At 41.7% G+C, this 19,951-nt stretch overlaps 1 long non-coding RNA gene across 1 annotated transcript in view; it reads left to right on the top strand.

The window, feature by feature from the left end:
• Positions 1-436: 436 nt before the first annotated feature.
• LOC141462909 (uncharacterized) overlaps positions 437-19,951 on the top strand; it is a 99,230-nt gene continuing 79,715 nt past the window's right edge. Inside the window, exon 1 of the long non-coding RNA XR_012463225.1 lies at positions 437-564. This is a non-coding gene — a long non-coding RNA (uncharacterized lncRNA). The remainder of the gene's footprint in view (positions 565-19,951) is intronic.

Here is a 19,951-nt window from a genome sequence, read left to right as displayed (position 1 = left end):
TGCGCGCGGGGCCCGGTGGGAAGAGCCCGTCCCTCCCTCTCTTCCCCCCCCCCCCCCCATTACCCCCCCCCCCGCGGCCTCCCGAGCTCCCCCGGGGCGCATGCGCAGTGGCTGCCTCCCCTCTTCCTCCCCGGCAGCGCCGGAGCCCCAGCCGCCGGAGCAGCAGCAGCAGCTGACGATGAGGAGGAGCGCGGGGGGGGGCGGCAGCGGCGGCGGGGGGGGCCGTTATTTATACCGTTAAAGGGACAGGCCGCTCGTTCCGCTCGGCGGGGGCGGGGGGCCGGTGCCAGGCGCCCCGAGTTTCCCCCCCCCCCCCTCCCCTCCCAACCCCGCCGGAGGAGTTTATTCCCCCCCTCCTTCCCCCCCCCCCCGCCCCCCCCCCTCCTTTCCCCGTTGCGGCGGTCGGCGAAGGCGAGAGGCGGCCCCGGCGGCTCGGCGGGGGAGCGGCAAGCAGTTGGGCAGCCCCCACCCCCCGCGCTCCCCTCCTCCCCCTTTATTACCCTTTGTGTGCGTCTCCGCCTGCGCCGCTCCGGGGCCGGCCCGGGCGCCGGGGGGGCCGCTGAGGTGAGTGCGGGGCGGCGGCGGGGCGGGCGGCCGCTTGTTTACCTCAGGGAGGGAGCGGGAAGGGAGCGGGAGTCGTGGGGGGGGGGGGGGTGCCGGGCGCTCGGCCGCGCTGGGCCGCGGGCGGCGGGGAGGGGGCGCCGGGCGGCCGCCTGTCACTTTGTGGCCCCCCCTCCCCGAAACGTCCGGCCTGAGCTTTGTTGTCGCCCGGGGGAGAAGCGGGGAGATGCTCCGGTCCCCCGGCTCCTCGCAGTGAGGGGCGGGGGGGGGAAGCCTGGTTCTTCAAGCCTCTGTTTCCCCCCCCCTCCCCTTCTCCTTTCCCCGGGGCCGGGGGTGATGTCGGCCTCAGCTGAAGGCGCGGTGTTGTGAGGAAAGTTGAGGTGGGTGCTGAGCCCCGGCTGGTCCCCCAAGTGGTGTTGGTGGAATGGGGGGGTGTTGGGGGGGGGTTTGCTCCCTCCCGGTTGGGGCTCTCTGTGGCAGGTTGGGGGGGGCCGTTATTTGACTTACGAAAGGCCGGTGGTACAAAGACCCTGCCGCCCAGGAGCTGAACTTCTAGGGATCATCCAAGAGCTGGGCTTTGGATGTTAGCGAGGTCGGGATGGGGTGTCGCGGGTTTGATGGCAGTCGGTGGTTATCGTTGGTGGCTGGCTATATTTGGTCGATGGCTCGCTTGAATTATACCTACGTCGTGTTCTGTTTTTCCACGGCCTTCTGCTGGGAAGGCCAAATGTCTCCATCCATGCTTGCGATGGTGCTGGTTTGTTAGGTCGGGTACCACCGGTCGGCTGGTCTGACCGTTTTTCCTACCGGTGAGAAGGAAAGTTAACGCGTCAAAAATGTCTGAAATAGATTAAAAGGCAAACTGAATGCCCAACTCAAGGAAATATGGGAAGAGAATCCAGAAGTAAGAGTTTGGGCATTTAACGTCAAGTTGAAATCAGAGTCCTCTACATAAGTAGGATGTTTATATTAAAATTGCTGTTGTCTGCTTGTTTCTGGAGCTTAATTATGCCCTCCGTAATTTCAAAAAGAGGGTTTGAGTGCTGAGTTTATTAAGTACCGTGGAGCAGGCTGACCCGTGGAGTAGGCCGTGAGGGTGCGTTTCAATGGGGCACCATGGTTTAATGGTGGTCAGCAGAGAGCCTGTGTCATCTCCGCCTCGCCGCGGGAAGGAGAGACCCACAAGAGCGAGCTCTCCTGAAACGCTGGGGTATCGCCCGTTTCTAATTTGTACGTACGTGTCTTGTGCGAAGCAGCAATTTTGTGATCAAACTGGAAAGAGTTTGAGAAAGCCGTAATTTGCTGGGGTGGAAAGAATGAGAGAAAAATATAGTTGGACCGACCCTTAACAATGTTGCATAGAAGTATTGAAGGTAGCAGCCATCGCTGCAGTTCTTTTTAATAGTTTGTCGTTAGTTTTCTGTTAGCTTGTAAAAACAAGATTACTTTGGTTTTAAACGTGTGAAAAAACCCTAGAGTGATGATCATGGTCAAAATCAGCAGATACGTGTAGAAAACCCCATTCTTTAAACGTGTTACTCTCCTTTTAGATAGTTTGTTACAGGCAAGAGTTGGACAGCAAAAGACTGTCCAGGAGTAAAGGACAGAGTTTTCTTCTTTTTTATGCCAATGCTTCCTTTCTCAACCCGAGATACCATTGATCTATTTTCATCTGTACACGCAAACCTATAGCGGCTTCAGGATTACGCTCCCAATATACATGGAGCTGGAGATCCGCCTGCAACTTCTGTGGCCTACAGCTGATGACATGTATTATTTATTCAGGGGATTTAACACTTTAATTCTTTGTGTTTTAGTGTTCAAAATAAGTATGATTTGATGTAATATGGTTGCTCGGTAAGATACCCTAACAGAATTCTAAAGCTGGGCAGGATAATTCAGGGTCTTCCCTTTACATCCTAGAGATAAAATTACTAATAAACCCTTCAATTTCCATAGACCTCCAGCTCCTGCAGCCAAGTCTGTGCTGGGAAAGGCAACCGCTGATTTGGGGGGATTGGGTAGGGAAGGTCCCTCCTAAGGAGCCGCTGGTGGGACTGGGATTCTGAGTTGTGTCGGAGGCAGTTCCTGCAGCGCCCAGCACAAGGGGAGCCGAGGTTAATTTGGGGCTCCCGGCTGCTGCCACAACAGCCTTCTAAGAATTGACTCAAGCTGTGTTAAGGAAGACTGTGCTTTATCAACAGCTATAGCTAAAGGGTAACACAGTTTTGTTTTGTTTGGGGCTTTGAGCCAAAATTAACAATTATTTTCATGTATTCCAGGTTGGTGGCTTCCCAGTCAGAGAGATAGTTTTGAATTAGCGAGGAACCTCCCATGGCAAAGTGTAGGCTGTGCTAGACATAAAGGTGCTCTTCAGGCCAGGCTTATATTTGTCTCTAACAGTCTTTCCTTAGAGTTTGTTGTCTTACCTTTCTTTGTAGATGGATGTGTTTGTTTAGACTAGGTAGGCGGATGTTTGAAGAGAATCTTTATGATGCAATACTTCCAATAATTTAACTTTTCTTCACATGCAGTCCTTCTGTTCCTCGTTGGCTGTAGAGGGATCAGGCTTTCTCCTTGTTAAAAAGCACTGAAGATCTTGGCATAAATAACAGTCCACTCAAAAATGGAACGCCTTGGGTTTCAGCTGGGTTATTTGTTTGTCACTAGATTATTTTATTTTTTGTTTTCCTACTGTTATTCATGGTGATTCCTTGTATGTGGAGGATCAGTAACTTGAATACGGTCCATAACTACAAAATTAGTTTCTGAATCAGCAGCGAGTGCTTGTCGTGGATGTTCCTGCTGGAAAGCAGTAGCCCAGGTGGGTGGCCCCTCGTGCCCATCTGGAGCCCTACTAATGTCGGTGTGTCTTGTCTATGGGCTTAAGAGACCACATGCACAAAGCAGCTTGCAGGAGAAGATTCTTATCTATTAATGGCTCAGGACACAAATTTTGAAAATGACTGAGTTTCCTTTTCAAAAATACTGTTAATACTTTAGAAATCTGAAGTGATGAGTTTGGTTTCTTCTTTTGGGCTTGTTCAGTTGTTTGGGGGCTTGGTTTTGTTTGGCTGGTTTTTAAGGACCCTGTATTGGTTTCTGTTTTATCCTCGTGGAAGTGAATGTCAAAATTACCATTGATTGCAACAATAAAAAGACACAGGGTACATTTTTGAATGCTCTCATGTCATTAAGGACCTGCTTATTCTTTTTAAGAGTTATTTGAATGTTTGAAGCCACAGGCTTTCACTGGCTTTTCTTTGTAATTATTTTTGGAACTATTAGGTGGATTAATACTGCTCAATCGGTTTCAAGTAGGCCTGCACAGGAACCAAAGCCTGTATTAGGAATAAAATTTTGGAAGAGCATTGGAGACAGATAGAAATTAAAGCATCCTGAAAGCTATGTAACTAGAGTTAAACCAAGTAGGCTGCTAATAAAAAGCAGCAGTTAAGAAATTAAGAAGGTCTGACTCCTTTCCTCTCTTCAAATTCCAAGTTCTTTATTGGAGTGATACTTCTTATGAATTGTCTAGAAAGGAGTTCAGGCTTTGCACTATTTTTCAATTGAGGTAAAATTTGTCAAAACCACTTAGATTAAAAAGTTATAAAGTGTATTGAGTGCATATGCATACATGTTTATAAACACGTGTGTATATAGAAGAAGTGTAAAAAAAAAAAAAAAAGATACCTTAAAACAGTATTTAAAGTTAAAGCGACTGTGGCTCCAAAGATCTGTATTTCCAGCCTTTTAACTCCCAAGTTGTTGTTTTGATCTGGCACATGGCGGCAGGAATCAGTCATTACCGTGAGATGGCTATTCATAGACCTTTGTGATCATCTCAGTTTATCTGCAGCTTGACAGGTGTTCCCATCGCAAAAAAATGACGAAGGAACAAATCGTGGAGAGCGGCTTTGAGTGTTGGCTCATTGGGTTGGAGCTGAGGAACGTTGTAGAGGGCAATACGGAGAGATGGAGATGCACAGGACACGTTTGTCACTTTGTTTGGGCTTTTGTTGGGTGGTTTTTTTCCTGAAATCTTCTTTCAGGAGCATTAAATTTACTTAAAAAACGAAATAGTGAAATTCTTTTTGAGTTTTCTAGTAACTTTCTTTATCAAAGAAAGAATAAAGGATTTCATTTATTACTCTGGTTAAATTCCTCAATGTGCTGTTTTCTTTTTTTTAATTTATTTCTTCTGCCGGAAATATTTTTAGAGTAAGGAATCAGTATTTTAAAAATTATTATCTTGTCACAATATCTGGTAACTAAGACCTATAGAAGCAATATGTTAATTACATTATTCCTATATGAGGTAAAATTGAAGGCCAGGATTAAAATATATTAATTTCTTTCATAATTTTTGATGAGTCTACATTTTCAGTGATGCTAAATCCAAAATTTTTCTGTGCCTTACTGAAGGAGGAGTAATTTGAAACATAAATAGCATCTTAAATATTCGGGCCCTTGGTTTGCACCATCAGTAGCATGGCCTCGCTAAGAAAAATTCCCAAGTGAGGGAACCAGAACAGTTGTCAATTGTTTGCGCAACAAATCCTGTTGGATCAAATGGTGATATTCTCAACGTTTAGATAAAGGGAGGCTCGCAGTAACGTTGCCTTGTACCCCCCTGCCAAAGGAAACAAACGCAGCCTAAGTTAGGAGAAAAGTAAAAGTCGGCCAAATGGAAGGTAGGCCTACATATCATAAATACAGATAGTCTAATTTTTCCATGCATCCTGCCTAATGTTTCAAAAACATGTAAATGAAATTTCAATTTGCCATTTTTAGACTTTGTTTTTAAGCTCTGGTAGATGATTGCCAACACGTTATTTAGGGTTATCTGTTGTGACAAACTAAACCCCGTGTTTTTATAAAAACATGTAAAACAGTCAGTTTTGTCTTCATCCTTTGAGCTTTTACCTGTATATCTCATGTATACTTTTATACTTATATATATATACACATGCACACAGATTTATACACACACGTGTGTGTGTATATGTATAAATGTATATATTTAGCCCCGCTAGAACGAGTACAAATTTTGTGTGTTTTGGTAGGACTTAAGCTGTAGCATTGACAATAACAAACAGCTGGCACTGGCTTTGTATTTTGACTGTGTTTGCACCTAATCTACTTTTAAATTATATATATTTTAAATGTATTTAATTTTTACTTTTAAGACACTGATACAATGAAGATTTATGCATCTGTTTGGTTTGGGTTTTTTTTATATATATCTAAGCATACTATTGACTTCAGGAGGTAAATTGTATTTATTTTGTAGGTCTGTAGAAGACAACCACAATAAAAAGTTTTTGCTGGATCCTCTCACCCAACCCCTAGAAGAGAGGACAGATTTTTAGTATCTGCTATTTTTGTAAGAAAACACTGCAAAAGTGGACAAATGACATCATTGATTAAAGAAACAAAGTATTCAGAAGTCTGTAGCAAGCTGTTTTTTTTTAGAACAGAAGTTCCTTTTGTCTTTTATGGGCTTGGGGGCAGGAGGGGGGATACGTTGTCCCCTCATAATCTTTCTGGGGAAGAACCTCAGCTAAAGCAAATTACGAGAAGCGTCAGAGTTAAGAGGTAGGTAAGTTGGGATAAATTGGTGACGCAACATGTTTTTAAGTTGTTCTTGAGCATGGCTACTTTAAATATGAAATGATACTATAGGATCTGCTTGTATTTCAAAGTTCAGTAACTTTTCTTGATGCATTTTGAAGTCTTAAGAGAAAAAAACCTTTGGAAAATATCCTTCTGTTTTGCAAACTGCTTGTTTTAAAGTTTTCTGGCTTTTAATTTTTTTCTTGAAGGAGCAGACTGTGTTTCTCAAGGATAGTCCCCTTGGAAAACGTAAAGTCATTTTCTTCAGAAGACTCCCATTCATACAATCTTAGGAAAGGTTAGGCTTTTTTTTTTTTTTAAAAAAAATACTCTTTCAAAATATTTTTCCTCCTTTAACATTTTCTTGCACAGGAGTTCTTGCCGAAGGGATTCTTGGCCGTTTTAGAAACTGTAATCTAGTTAAAAGGTTTGTTTATGCTTCCCATCTCTGTTCTGCTGATGGTATTGGAGCGCGGGCCAGAGCCAGGCAGCTATAACTGTTTATAGCAGGCAAACTTCAATTAAAGCTGCAGCCTCCAGTTTACTAAATACCAATATGTTCGTGGCAGCTGCAAATAATTGCAGAAAGGATGAAAGTCGAGCGGTGGCCTATGATTTCTCTCTTTCTCCATTCTTTTTCACTTGTTGTTCTTTTCCTATTTTGAATCCTGCGTACCCTTTCGGATTCAGAAGTGCTTTGCTCTTTGAAAGAAGCTGTCTGTGAAAGGCGGAGATCTATATTTGGGACTGTAGCTTTTCAAGGCAAAACATTCATTGATTTTGGTGGAAGTTTTGTCCTAAATAAGGGCTGTAGAGTATGTTCCTCTGGATTGGAGCAGGTATCAGAATTTTGCTACCACAACCATAGGCTGTTGTCCAAACTCAAGGTACCATTGACTTTTCTCTACTAAGATAATTTAAACGTTGAGGGCTGTGAGGTCCCACCTTCTCAAGGTAGCAAGAATGTGCTATTTGGTGGACAATAACTCAAGGATTTGTGTGTTTAAAAAAAAAAAAAACAGCGGTCCAATAACATAGATTTCATTTAATACTTTAAACTTGAGGCTGATGTTTGGGTTTCAGGATTATGTATTTAAAAATATGTGAATTGTTGGAGCCTTTTAAAACATGCGTGGTTTTGCTTGAAGTCTGCCTCGGCGTTATTAAGTAATAAAACACGTACGTGTCTGTGGGCCATCTGAACTGAAGAAGCAAACCATATCTGGCCTGTAGGCTATTGGTTCCTCACCTCTGTTTTAAAATTAGTAAAATCATTTGCAGCATGATTCATTTCTAAAAATGACTTGTCCATCTGTGCCGAGCGTACCAGCTATAAAGTTGCAGGGCTCGCTGAGGTAGCGTTGATGCTTTATTATTTTTTTTTTTCTTTTCTGAAAGTTGCATTACTCTTGTAACATCTTTGTTGTGGTTTATGTATCGGGCTTTGGCCAAGTTGTTATTCTTTGATTAATAGGTTTGTATTAGCCATGTAATTTGGGGTATTATGATACTGCTGTGTAAGGCGATTTTAATTTTTGGAAGTATCAATAAAGTATTTGTACTCTTGATATTTCGTTATTAAAAATCTATATATGAAATCTTTACGCTAAGGAAAAAAAATAAAGGCTCTATTCTGTTTTCACTGATGTCAGTGCTAAAATATTTATTAACTTCCTTGGGTGCTGGATCAAGCCCTAAACCTGAATTTTTCATGAGTTCTAACTTCACATAGGTATTGGGGAATGAGCAGTTCTAACCATGTAATGATCCCAAAAGCTGGTCGTTAGGGCAGCGTCGTAATCAGCTGGTATGTGAATTCCTAGTGGATCCCCTTACATATTTAGCTTTCTTCCTGGGCTTGTGGTTTTCCCTGGTCTTTTTCCCAAGCTCCTTTTCTTAAAAACTTCACAGTTCTGAATCAGTCTTCATCTTTTTTTTTTTTTTTTTTTTTTTTTTTTTTTGTAACTCAAGTCGTTATCTGATGTAAGAATTCTGCTAAGCATCTGCAGACACATGGTGAGGTAGAACTTAATGAGCATACCCCTGGAACTCAAAAATAAATGGCAAATTAAAAGATAATAATTTTTATTTCTTTTTTTTTTTAATGTAAAAAGAACATATAAATACTTTATGCCAGTAAAGGTATTCCTGTGTGTAGGAACTACATCGTTTTTCTCAAATAATAACTAGCAAAGCAATAACTGTTGTTTTGTCAGAGAATGAATATATAAACTTTGTAGAACCTGTTGTTTACAATTTTTTTTGGTTTACTTGAAAATAGTTAATTGACTGTCTCCAAATATTGATCTTTGCTGAATATAAATAAGTTTAACTTTATTCAGGCTTTTTTGAAGTTGTGGGTTCGATACAACAACCTGAGACACACTTATCCCGTAGTGGAACCATTGGAAGCATGTGATTCTGATTTTTTTTAATATTATTGCATTTAACAAAATGGGGAAAAAAAATCATATTCAGCTTTTGCTAGTTATTGCAAATAATTATAATACTTTATATGCACTGGGATTTATTTATAGTATCTGGATGTCTAGAATGTTTCTGAGCTAATTAAATACTAAAAAAATTAAATAATTCTTAATTTCTGTTTTGGTAGATAGTAGTGAAAATTTGTATATAATATACGAAAATGTTCATTGCCATGGTGGTGAATGAACCTAGTCACCTGGTTCACCTTAGATTGAAGATATATTAAAGCCTCTTCAGTTATTGTTGTCTTGAAAGAAAGATCTTTATTGAGATTTTTATTTAACGTCCTAATGTGGGGTCTGAAAAAATGGGTTCTCCTGGGTACTGGAGGGCTCCACAGACAGGTGGTATTTTCGGATTAGTTTCTGTGAATCCTTATGGTCATCAAAAATTTGCAAATAATTACTACTTCTTTAATCTCTGCGTTAATCCCGTCCCGTGTAATCCGTAATTGTTTTGTCCTCAGTTTGCTTAGGCTCTCCTGTTGTTTACTTTTGCTTTACTCACTTGCTTTATTTCACCCTACTAGAAATGCCTGAGACCTTACTACCTCTTAGTTAGTCTAAGAAGTGAGGTTTGATGCCCAACTTGGTGGCGTTCTTTCCGCATGTCGGTAGCGCAGCGACTCTGGAACGCCACGAATAAACTTGAAACTTCAGAGAACACCATTATTAGGTAGAAATATTGTTATTTTTGAGCAAACAAAGGGTGGCTGAGCCTGCTTCACCTGAGAGGAGACTTCCCCAAAGCTGCAAGGTGCTGCCTGTGGATAAGTCTTCCCGCTGCTCGCCGTGCTGTTTGACGCTAGGTACGCTTATTTTACGGGAAGATGGTGTTTTGTTCTCCGTAAGAGAAAGGAGGGTTATAACTGAAAGCTCCTGGAGGGGGTTTGCGGTGTGGGCGTAGGAAGGAAGCGAGACGTTAGGAAGGAGAAGGGTTGGTGGTTGGGAGCGGGGCTGCGAATGGTGATGGGGAGCGGGGGGGATGTGGCTGGGAGGGAGGTGGATGGAGGCAAAGCAAGCGTTGGGAGAAGAGTTGAGGGGGGTGGCGTGGGGGTAATCAGGGCTGTAATGAAAACTGGGAGGTGTTTGGGGAACAGGGCCCACGTGGCTGCACATAAAAGTATTTGCCGTGGTGGAGGGGAGGAGATCCGGTAACGGCTAGTGATGGGAAGGAGAGGTGGTGACAACTCATGGAAAAAAAACCTGGTAGCCTCACCGAAGACACAACTATGAAGCCCTGTTGCTTATATTTTCACACACAGCATCAACTGGAAAGTGCTGCTTAATCACAGTCTTTACATACAATAGAGTCTCGGGATGATCTGAAAAAGGGAAATAAATAGGCATCCGACTACTGTCGGGCATATGAATAATTTCATAAAGTTGTCACTGTCGCTGCCTAGACTTGGAAGAGCTTAAAGTTGTTGCAGTCTAGATCATCATTTGGACACCAAGCCCCGCTGTTTTCGCATGATAACTGGTATCAGTAGAAAAGAAGCGTTTAAATATCTTTGAGGACTTTGGCCTGGATGTTTAGGTTTCCATAAGTTAAGTCTCCAGGCAACTAAATACAGGACTCGTGTTTGGCTTTTTCTTCTTTGTCCTCCTTCAGTTCCGTCTTGTGGCTGCGAACTCCAGGTCTTGGTTGGAGGAAAGCAGTGCAGAACTCTGCTCTTCCTGTAGCATAAACAGATCTCTCTGACAAAGACCTCCATGTTTAAGTTTTCATTAGGAAAAGCATCCCATGGTTATATTCTGAAAAGGGTGACTGAAATGCTCAGCGTGCCTTCTCTGGCTCGCTATTATTTTGTTTACTTTGACTATATTCTTTCTTCCTCCTCTCTTGAGTAAACAATTCTAATCCACTGCTGTACATGCAAGTCATTTTTGTTATTTATTTCTGAACCTCCCTAGTTTTTTTTTTTTAGGCATCCTTTTGACATCAGATGACCAGAAGTAAACACAGTATTCCTAGTGAGGGGAAACTACTGATTTATATGGATTATTGTAATCCAACATCATGCAAGCAAAATCAAAAAATAGTTTGACTACCTAATGATTCAGAAATGCAGAAGTGTTGCCAAAAATTCTAGCATTTGTTAGCTTTACACTTGAGCAAATGCATTCTGGTAGAGAATTTAACTTCTTTTTTTTTTAACTCTTATCTTTGGAGTTTTAGGGCTGTGAATTTATTCCAGAAAAACAGAAGCGTGTGTTTTACAATTAATAAAAAACATGATTTTATTTTTTTTTAATTGCTTGCATTTTCCTCTTCAGATTAGTATTCCTGGACTTACACATTCAGGGACAAACGTTCTTTCATTGAATACAGCCAGAAAAAGTTTTTTTTTTATTGAACAGGAGCTTTGGTATGATTTAGCATTTTCTAGTTGAAGATAATGGTCTGAAGTACAGCCTGTGCTATGGGAAATAAATTCAGTATACCTTAGTGAGGAAAGGAGCATCTCTTGAATAACATCAGTTTCTGTGTATTTGGAATGCTTAAGTATTTCAACAGAAATGGGAACAAAATTTTTTGAGGAACCTGAGCAGTGGGAACCAGATGTGTTGATTTTTGTAAGCATTAAACAGTCTGCATCTGAAGTATTATTCTCTGATCCCTTTGAATTCAATGACTGACTAAATTATTTCATGTGCCTCTTCTGGACAGTGTTTTTCTGTGTATTTGTCAATCATAACTGGAGCCCTGGTATTACTGTGGTATAGAATAATAGTAATAATGAGGGTTTTATTGTTTTTTTTCCATTGACTTCTGTGAAAATTCTTTTGGACCTAATACAGGAGGGTGATTTTTCATAGTTCAATAAACAATAGAAAGAGAAAAGTGATAATTTGGCATGAACAGTAGAAAAGGCTTCTTATAATGAGAGAAACTTGATTTCTAAATTTAATTTCTATTGCGTAGCTTAAATTCGAAATATTGATACTATTCCATGTTAGCTTCTTAGCTTGGCTACAAGGGAATATCTTTGCGCTTACAAGAAATAAACTTAATTTTTAAATTCCTTTTTTTTCTGTTCAAGACTTTAAAAAAAATTAAAAAAAAAACCAAACCTGTCCAAAAAACCTTAAATGTATGTTTTTCTCTGAACTACAACAGCTGTACAACATTGTTTGAAATAATATATTCTGATACAGTACTGCCAAAAACAAGAAAAAGGGATTTGTTCAATCAGCTGATATAAAATTATCTGCAAAGTACCAATGAGTTACTTATCCCCATGATTCAGCATTTGATGAATAATATGTTAATAAATAATTGCTTTCGGTTAGAAAACCAGATTTGAGCGGATTTTTTTTTGTTGTTTATTTACATTTTATATAGTAATACACTGGTCAACTGGCTTTGACTTCAGATGGGTTGGGGGAGAATGTAACAAAATGAAAATGCCTGTTCTGCATGAAATATAAATACGTCTTCAGCAACTGGATTAATCTCTGATAATCTCTCTTGTTAGATGTTTTTCTCGCTATTATAAAATACAAAATTTTAAAATCAAATCTAATTGTTTCGGATAAAAGTGAGGAAAATAATGCGTTTCTGTAACATTCCCGTATGAAGCATTAAATGGGAGATACATGGAGATGTTAAATGTGCTGGCCTCATTTTCTTTTATAGCCAGGGAGCCTGACATTACCTTTACATGACTTTTACCATGACTTCTTACTTTTATTTTCAAGCAGAATGCCTTTTCTACCCAGAAAAATAACAGTCATACATTCTGTCCTCATTTATTTATTTAAGGTATTAAGTGCTGTGACTTGCTGCTACCATCAGAATATTAAGTGTTAATAACGTGGTTTTGGTAAGAAAACTTTTAAAATAGTGTCTGGACAGAACACTGTGTTTCTGTAGAGGAGATAATTGCTCTCCTAAATTTGAATAGCATATGTTTGTGTGGGGTTTTTTTGAGGCTACTTAATTTGATGGTATTATCTCTTAGGCTTTGCTGCCCTTTGAGATGGGGGGGACTCTTACCTCTCCGAGGGGTAAGCTTATGTCTAACGATGGAGTGCAGCATATTTTTCTCCGTGCCATGGAAAAAGTTAAGTTTATGACTCGGGCAAAACACTTTCCCCTTTTCTGTAGAGATTTGTGTGTTTAGTGTCCAAAAACTTTTTCATAAATACAGCTATAGAATACCTAAGGCTATTCAATTCATCTTTTCAAGGGTAAAGGTTTTTTTTTTCTTTCTTTTTGATTAAATTTTTTGAGAAAGGAAGCTGTCAGAACTAACTTTATAGTTTTTCCTTTGTTGAATTGACACTCTATAAAATTTTATTTTAGCGGATTTGATACAAGGAGGAGGAAAACGAGAGACTACGTACAAGTAGGGCACAGAAGAAAGTTGTAGGTTATTAAATCTTTTCAAGGAGAAAAGGAAGTAGTTCAGTGTGCTCGCAGAGGTTCCTGTGTCAGCATTTGAGAAGCCTGGAAGAGATTATCTTCAGCCAACAGTAGGTAACGAAGGACAGGATGTGAAGGGAACACTGAACTACCAGCACGAAGGAAATTGGAGATATTAGCCTGTTTCAGAACAGGGTTTGCTTTAGATGTCTTCATGCTCTTGAGCTACAGCGTGAGAGAGAGTTTGGAGCACTCAGATTAAAAAGTGAATGCTGGTATATCTTGAAATAGACATTTTTAATAGGCTTTTGGCTTATTTTTTAGAGTGAATATATCATTAAGGAGAAGCGATAGCAACACAACAGGTCAGTTGGAGCAATGTAACGCTTCGCGCGCCTGATTGGTTTTGGGGGGTGTTTTTCCTCCTCATGCTGCTGTTTGCATGCATGTACATTTTACTGAGAATTGGCCCTTTTCTTGAGGGCCCGGGGAGCATTAATAGAATTAGTTAAGGGTCATTTGGCCACAGGGCTCAGGTCATAATCTCTCAGCTGGGTTCTCTCTGGCAGGTGAGTTGGCCGTTGAGGCACCGTGTATCGTTCCACCTGTGCCACGGGTGCTCCGCTCTGCACCCCGCCGGGTTTTACTTTGTCTCCAGCACCGAATTTGTCAAAAGGACATCAACATTTGGGAGAAAAAAAAAAAAAAAAAATAGATAAATTAGCTGTCCTCCCAACCCTATGGATTGGTAATGCTTGTGGAACGTAGGCTGGAGAAAGCGGGGTGTGTACGTATCGGAGAGTGGAGCAGGTGGAGCCAGGTAGGCTCTGCTGAAGCTGTCAAGTCTGTGAGATCAGTCCTGTCCTTGCCAGTTGAGACTTGCGTTCGACCTGCATCTGTCGTGAGCATGATCCTTCTCTCAGATGCCGTTCTCACAGAAAATTGCTTGTTATTTTAGGTGCGGAGCATCGGCCTGGCAAGGTGCTTGCCTGATACTGACGCTCTGGGATAATGAGGGTCAGTATCAGTGTATAATAGTGTTCCGGAATTGCCTATACAGAGATTTTTACAAGTGTAGACACGTATGGAGCCTGCCTGCAGAGCCCCACACCTTAGCGGTGCTGTCTGTCACCCAGATGTATGTAGCTATATCTTGCACTTTATTGTTGCTAACTTTCTGAAGTCATAACCGCTATAGCCAGCCTGTGAGTTATTACACAATGAAAGGTGATGTTTGTCCTCCTTAAGCCCTCTTGCACAAGTACTTGCCATCACCTTTTTTTTAAGCTCAAGTGCAGCTGATTCAATAATATCCTTCACTTTTGCCGTTTTCTAGCCAGTGCCAAACCCCGATGCTGCCACTGTGGGATGGGCTGTGCCTGCTCGGGCCTGAACTGGTGTTTGGGCAGGTTATAACCAGAGACTTTTCTGAGAATTACGGACTATTTTCCACCAGCTCCTTCTGACTTCTAGGAGGCGCTGGCTCCTCTCAGAGGGGAGCTGTTCCAGCAGGCTGGAGAACTCCGTATTTTCCATAGCTTGCTCCTGATGTAAGGCGGTGGAAACGAGATGGAATCACACAGATATGAATTCTTGAGAGCTTTTATAGAGGAGGTCGGTCATACATGGAACTCTTCTGAGAATATGCCACTTGTCCTTTGTACAGCCAGGGAAACGAGAAATACTACAGCAGCCTGGAAGCAGGTGGATGTTATCCAGACTGCAGCGGTTTGGGAATCAGACCTCGTGTTTTGGGAACTTGTCGTTTCTGCCGTCGTGGAGATGCTCGTTAAATACGTCACATCCAATACACGATTTATTGAGCAGTTTGCTGACAAATGACAAACAGAACAAAGATATCGGAAGTGATAGCTGGTTTTGGAGAGGATGGTCTTGTCTCTGTTAATGGTGTTCATATCTCTTCATGAAATTTCGCTCATGAAGATTGCTGTCTGGTAACACAGGTCTTGGTTCACCATATTAACTCTCTTCCAGTAACAAACACACCCAGTGCGGTGATAGGGAGAATGTGCTCTTCTCTTGTATAGCCTTTGGTTTATTTTTTTTTTTTACGTTCTGGCATTACAAACCCTTAGACCTTTCAATAACGACACCAGAAGTTTGGGTGCAGTTTCCTGATTCTTCTTACAAAACTTAAAAGTGACACACTGTATTTTCTGAAAAGCCAATTAAAATACAACAAAGCATTAAACTTACCAAACGCACACAGAAAAGTATTCCGGTTTCTTGTCCACTGATGAGTTCACAGTTAGAACACTGTAGTAAAACAAAAATGGATGTAAAATTGTGCCCTTGGAAAAATACTACAAGGAGTCCAGAATAGTAACTTTTTCTGCACTGAGACTTCTACTGGATTTATGTATCCTACAGCTTTTCTAGCACAGATAAAAGGGCCCAGATCAATGATATAATCTACCAATTTAGACCTTAGTTTCTATTTTTAAGTAAGTGATATCTTAAATTTTTGCCGTAGGGGTTTGGGAGCATCTTGCGGAGCAACATTTGTCCTTTGACCATTTTGGATTATAAGGCCAGAATAAATATGGAAGGGAGGCCATGCTGAATTTATAAAATATCAATCTGAGAAGAACAAAAGGATTCTTTTTATCTCCTAACTGAAAAATACTCCCGATTCTTCCCCACCCCCAACAGAAGGAATAAATGAACAAAGCGTCCAACTGAACTAAGACACCAACAGAAGCAGAAAAGGTGAAAAGCCACAACCAGTGAGGGAAGAAGAAAAGGAGGGTCATAAATGATTTGTTGTGTGCTGCACAGGTTGTTAATGCTGTTAATGATTGAACTGTTTATTGGGGATTACAAAGGGTTAGTAAACTACTCTGCTCAGGAATTTCATGGAATCTGACCGAAATGAGCAAAATTAAGGTTAGCGGGGTGCCACACCAGGACTCGGAGACTTGCCAGCGGAAGTCCTTTGCCCTGCTGAAGCTCCCCAAGCCTGGCCATGCTGCTCAGCGTGAGGAGCCCAAACACAGGTGGCCTCAGGGTCCTTCTTCAATTAATTCAGCAACTGGACATATTCAGATTAACTGAGAGGCTCCTCTGATGCTAATAACTATATGGCACTATTGAGTTACCGGTGTGATAGAGTTACAAGGAGCGTGGAAGTTTACAGAAATATGCAGTAATACTTGCTAGACCTGTCAATCTAGTTTGGGGGTTGGTTGGTTTTTGGGGGTTTTTTGTTTTGTTTTCTAGGGTTTTTTAATAAACGCAAGCTCCATAAAATCAACTGATAGTTACATATTTGTTATTTGCCCTTGCTTTGAGTCCATCTTAGTTGCTACAGAGAAGATCAGGAAAATAGTGTCACTAATACCTTTGCAACTAAGGACATCCAACTTGTTACTTGTAAGATCCCTGTAATATTATAGTTTAAAAATGAAGTCACTTCCCCTATTTTACCCCATCGTAATAAAGATTTCAGCTCCCACTTACTCAGCTGTGGCTCTGGCTGCTTCTCTTCTGGTTTGTTCTTTAGGCTGACTCAGAGTCTTGGGTTGCGTCCCCACGGGTGGTGACCTTAAAGAGGACTTAGGGGAATAACTGTGAGTTGTTGTGTGTTTTGTTTTGCTGTTCCAGTCTGAGATCGTACTGCTCCTGTTCACAGACCTATCATACAGAATCTGATCACGAGGTCTATATTTAGAAATCGAGGAGGAACCTTTCAAACTGCCCGTAGTAGAGATGGGAAGAGGAGGAATATCCAGACTTGTCATTTCCCCACAGAAAAGGCCCTTCGGTTTGTAAACGCATTTTCAGTGTTGTACAGCAGTATGATCAGCCTGGACCTATGTTCCTGTTTTAAGTAAGCAAATGTTTATTTCTGATGGTTCTCCCAAAGTCACTCATTTTTAATAGCTTTTGGACACGTTATTCTCAATGGCTGGCTGTAGAATAGGCAGTTGGGAGTTCAGCTGAGTCATATAGATCATGCAGAGTGGTGAAGAGGTTTAGGTAAGCAGTGCTGGTTTTCAGCATTAGAAGAAAAGGGGAATAATGAGCAGATAGCAAAGCTAGAACATCTTGGCCATCGTAGGAATACTTCAACATACCAAGTAACACACACACATTTGTGCAAAAATCATTAATCCAAACCACGTGTTTGCACATGCTTTTATTTTACCTATTGATGATACCAAGTCTGGGGCAAAACATGTGTGCGAGTAAAACTGTTAGCATATTCTAAATGGGAATTCAACGACAAGCCAGGTATCGAGTTAGCACAATTTACATTAATTAGCAAAATTCCTCAGCTGCCAATCAAACCACCCTGAGCTCTGGTTTTGGCTGTGAGTTTCTGCTTCCTGGGGCTAACCCAAGTAGCTCAACTCCAGTGAGGTAACCGATGACCACTCACTGCTGCAGTGATTTGAGCTGACTGTGGCTGTGAAGGTGAGTGATTGCTCACAAGGAACTTCCCGACCCTTGGAAGCTGTTCCTGCAGCAAACTGTGTCAGGATTTGGGCTGCACACTCTCTGCTCTTGGCATGTTATCTTCTGGGGCCGCTTTGCTCCTTCGTAATGTGACATGCGGTGTAGTAAATACAGAAGTACGTTACAGCGAGGAATCCATCAGTTAAAGGATAAATGTCACTTGGTTTTGGTTTTTTTCTCACTAGTTGTTCAAAAACTGATGTGAAACGTTGCATTAAACCTTAGCAAGCAGAGATGGACATCCTGCTTTGCTGCTTTCAGGTTCATCTGTAAAAAGGATTCTGGGAAAATAAGGCTTATCCTCTGCCTTCCCCCCAGAAAAATACCCAGAAATCAGCTTCTAAAAATTTCGGAATATTTGCAGCTGTTTCTGGACACTGGGCAGAAGGGAAGGTGGATGTGGTTCAGTGGTCTATATCTAGGATTTCAGGGTAACATTTAGGAATATTTCGTGGTACGATTGTGTTCTGCAAAAGTCCTAGTATCAATTCTCATAAATAATGTGTGTTTTTGCTGAACTGTCATCCTTTAGAGCCTGCTTTGTTGGCGGTAAGCTTGGAATGAAACCTTGCCTTATGATAAAACTTGGTTTTAGGAGTTGATTGACGAACAGCTGCGTTAGGAGCTTTTCTCCATCCATCAGCTCTTGGGGAGAGTGGTCTCCATGATGTCATCCACACATCTCAAACCAGGCTCTGTAAGTCCCTCCTTGGGACTTCTCCCTGTAACCTGCCTTGTTCTCCTGGGCATCCTTAGCTCGGTCCAGAAGATGGTTGGCACGTCTCACCACTCAGCAGGGTGCAAGGAAGATGCTCTAGGCTGTTCTGGACTTGGAAGAATGTGCTGTGTTACGGTGTATCCAGGATAACAGACCTTACCAGGGTCACCTAAACACCTCCTGGGCTTTAATGGTCCAGCTGGGGAGCGTCTGTGTCGTCCCAGTCATGGTATCACGTTCTCTTATTTTACGTGTGGATATTTAGAGACAGTAGATTACTCATCTCTGGTTTTTTGGGGTTTTTTTCTGTACAGTGCAGGAAGTTTTTCTGGCATTAAAGTAGGTTGTCTCAATTTGGAGTTTTTCCTTCTAAAACCAAAGATTTTACTGCAAAAGACATGTTAGGGAAAAGTTCTTTAAAATCAGGATGCACGTACAGAAGGATGGCTGGGTACCCACCCAGAGTTTAAAAAAATTACTATCCAGGGTAGTACTTTTCAGATACAGCAAAGTAGGGTGTAGAGATTGTAAGTGGTAGAAAGTTGCTGTTGCCTGTTCTAGGAGAATGCGGAGGAGAACGAAGGTCTGACTTTAGATTAGAGCTGGAATTAGGAACTCCTGAGGAAGCAGGCTGGAAGTTCTCCAGCCTCCACTAGTATTTATTGCCCAGGATACATATATGTGTTATTCTCTTTAAAAAAAGACTCTGCAAGACTGTCTGAAGTTCACCTGCCTGTTAGAAGGTTTTGATGTTCCCGATGGAGGATGAAGTAGGTTCTTCTGAGGATACAAGAACACCACCTGAGCCCCTCCTTTGCCCCAGCAAAGCCGGGATGCAAACACGGCCTGATGTGGTTGGTAAATAACTTCACCTGTAACACCTCGAGTCATAAAATAAATGTAATTGCGTGACAAGATACAATTAGATCCTGACGAGACTTTTCAGTTGCCGGTGGGGTGCTCAGTCCTGTGTGAGGCACCAACAGAAATTTGTCCATAAAGACCCAACAATTTGGAAAAGGAGAGAGATGTGTTTGTAAACCCAGAGGCGTTCTGTGCCGGAACCTTTGTGAAACCGAAGGTGTGGTGGCTACGTTTTATTACCTGGTGGGTCTGATTCTTAACCACATCCATACTTCTGATTAAAAAGCTAGAATGTAATAACTTGGCATTGTGCTGTGGTCCCTTACTTAGCTGGAAATGTATCCCGCCGGATGAATGACTGAATGCGGGCTTTTTGTAAACACAGCTTTGGTTGAGATGAAGCAGGTTTCTCTTGTCTCTGTAAGGAATAAAGAGGGATTTTCCTGTTTGGTAGTTTGTTTATTTTCCTTTCGCAGGAAAATTTCAGATGTGCTAATGAAGTAACCCTCATTTGTCCACCTTCTGGGGTTTATTAAATACCTTACGAAAATTCTTCTGGATCACTTCTTTACCTAGAGCTGGTTTTTTAGAGTGCTTGAATGAAAACTGCCATCGTTACTGGAATCTCCTGTCCTTACTCTGCTGTGCTGATACTGCAAGTCCTCCTTCAGTCCGTGTGGACAAGAATAGGCACTGGTTTTATGATGAAGGGTTTACTTGAAATCAGGCTTGTTCTCCTAGTCTGCGTATTGCTGGTTTTTAACCTGGCAGTTCCCTGTCAATCTGTTGTATGACTCTAGTTTCAGATTTGGCCCGTGTGAAATCTCTTCTGGCTGTTGTTGTAACCCGTGAGAG

Source organism: Numenius arquata, chromosome 3 (genome assembly GCF_964106895.1).
Source record: "Numenius arquata chromosome 3, bNumArq3.hap1.1, whole genome shotgun sequence".
Lineage (NCBI taxonomy): Eukaryota > Metazoa > Chordata > Aves > Charadriiformes > Scolopacidae > Numenius > Numenius arquata.
This window is presented reverse-complemented; position numbering and strand designations above follow the sequence as displayed.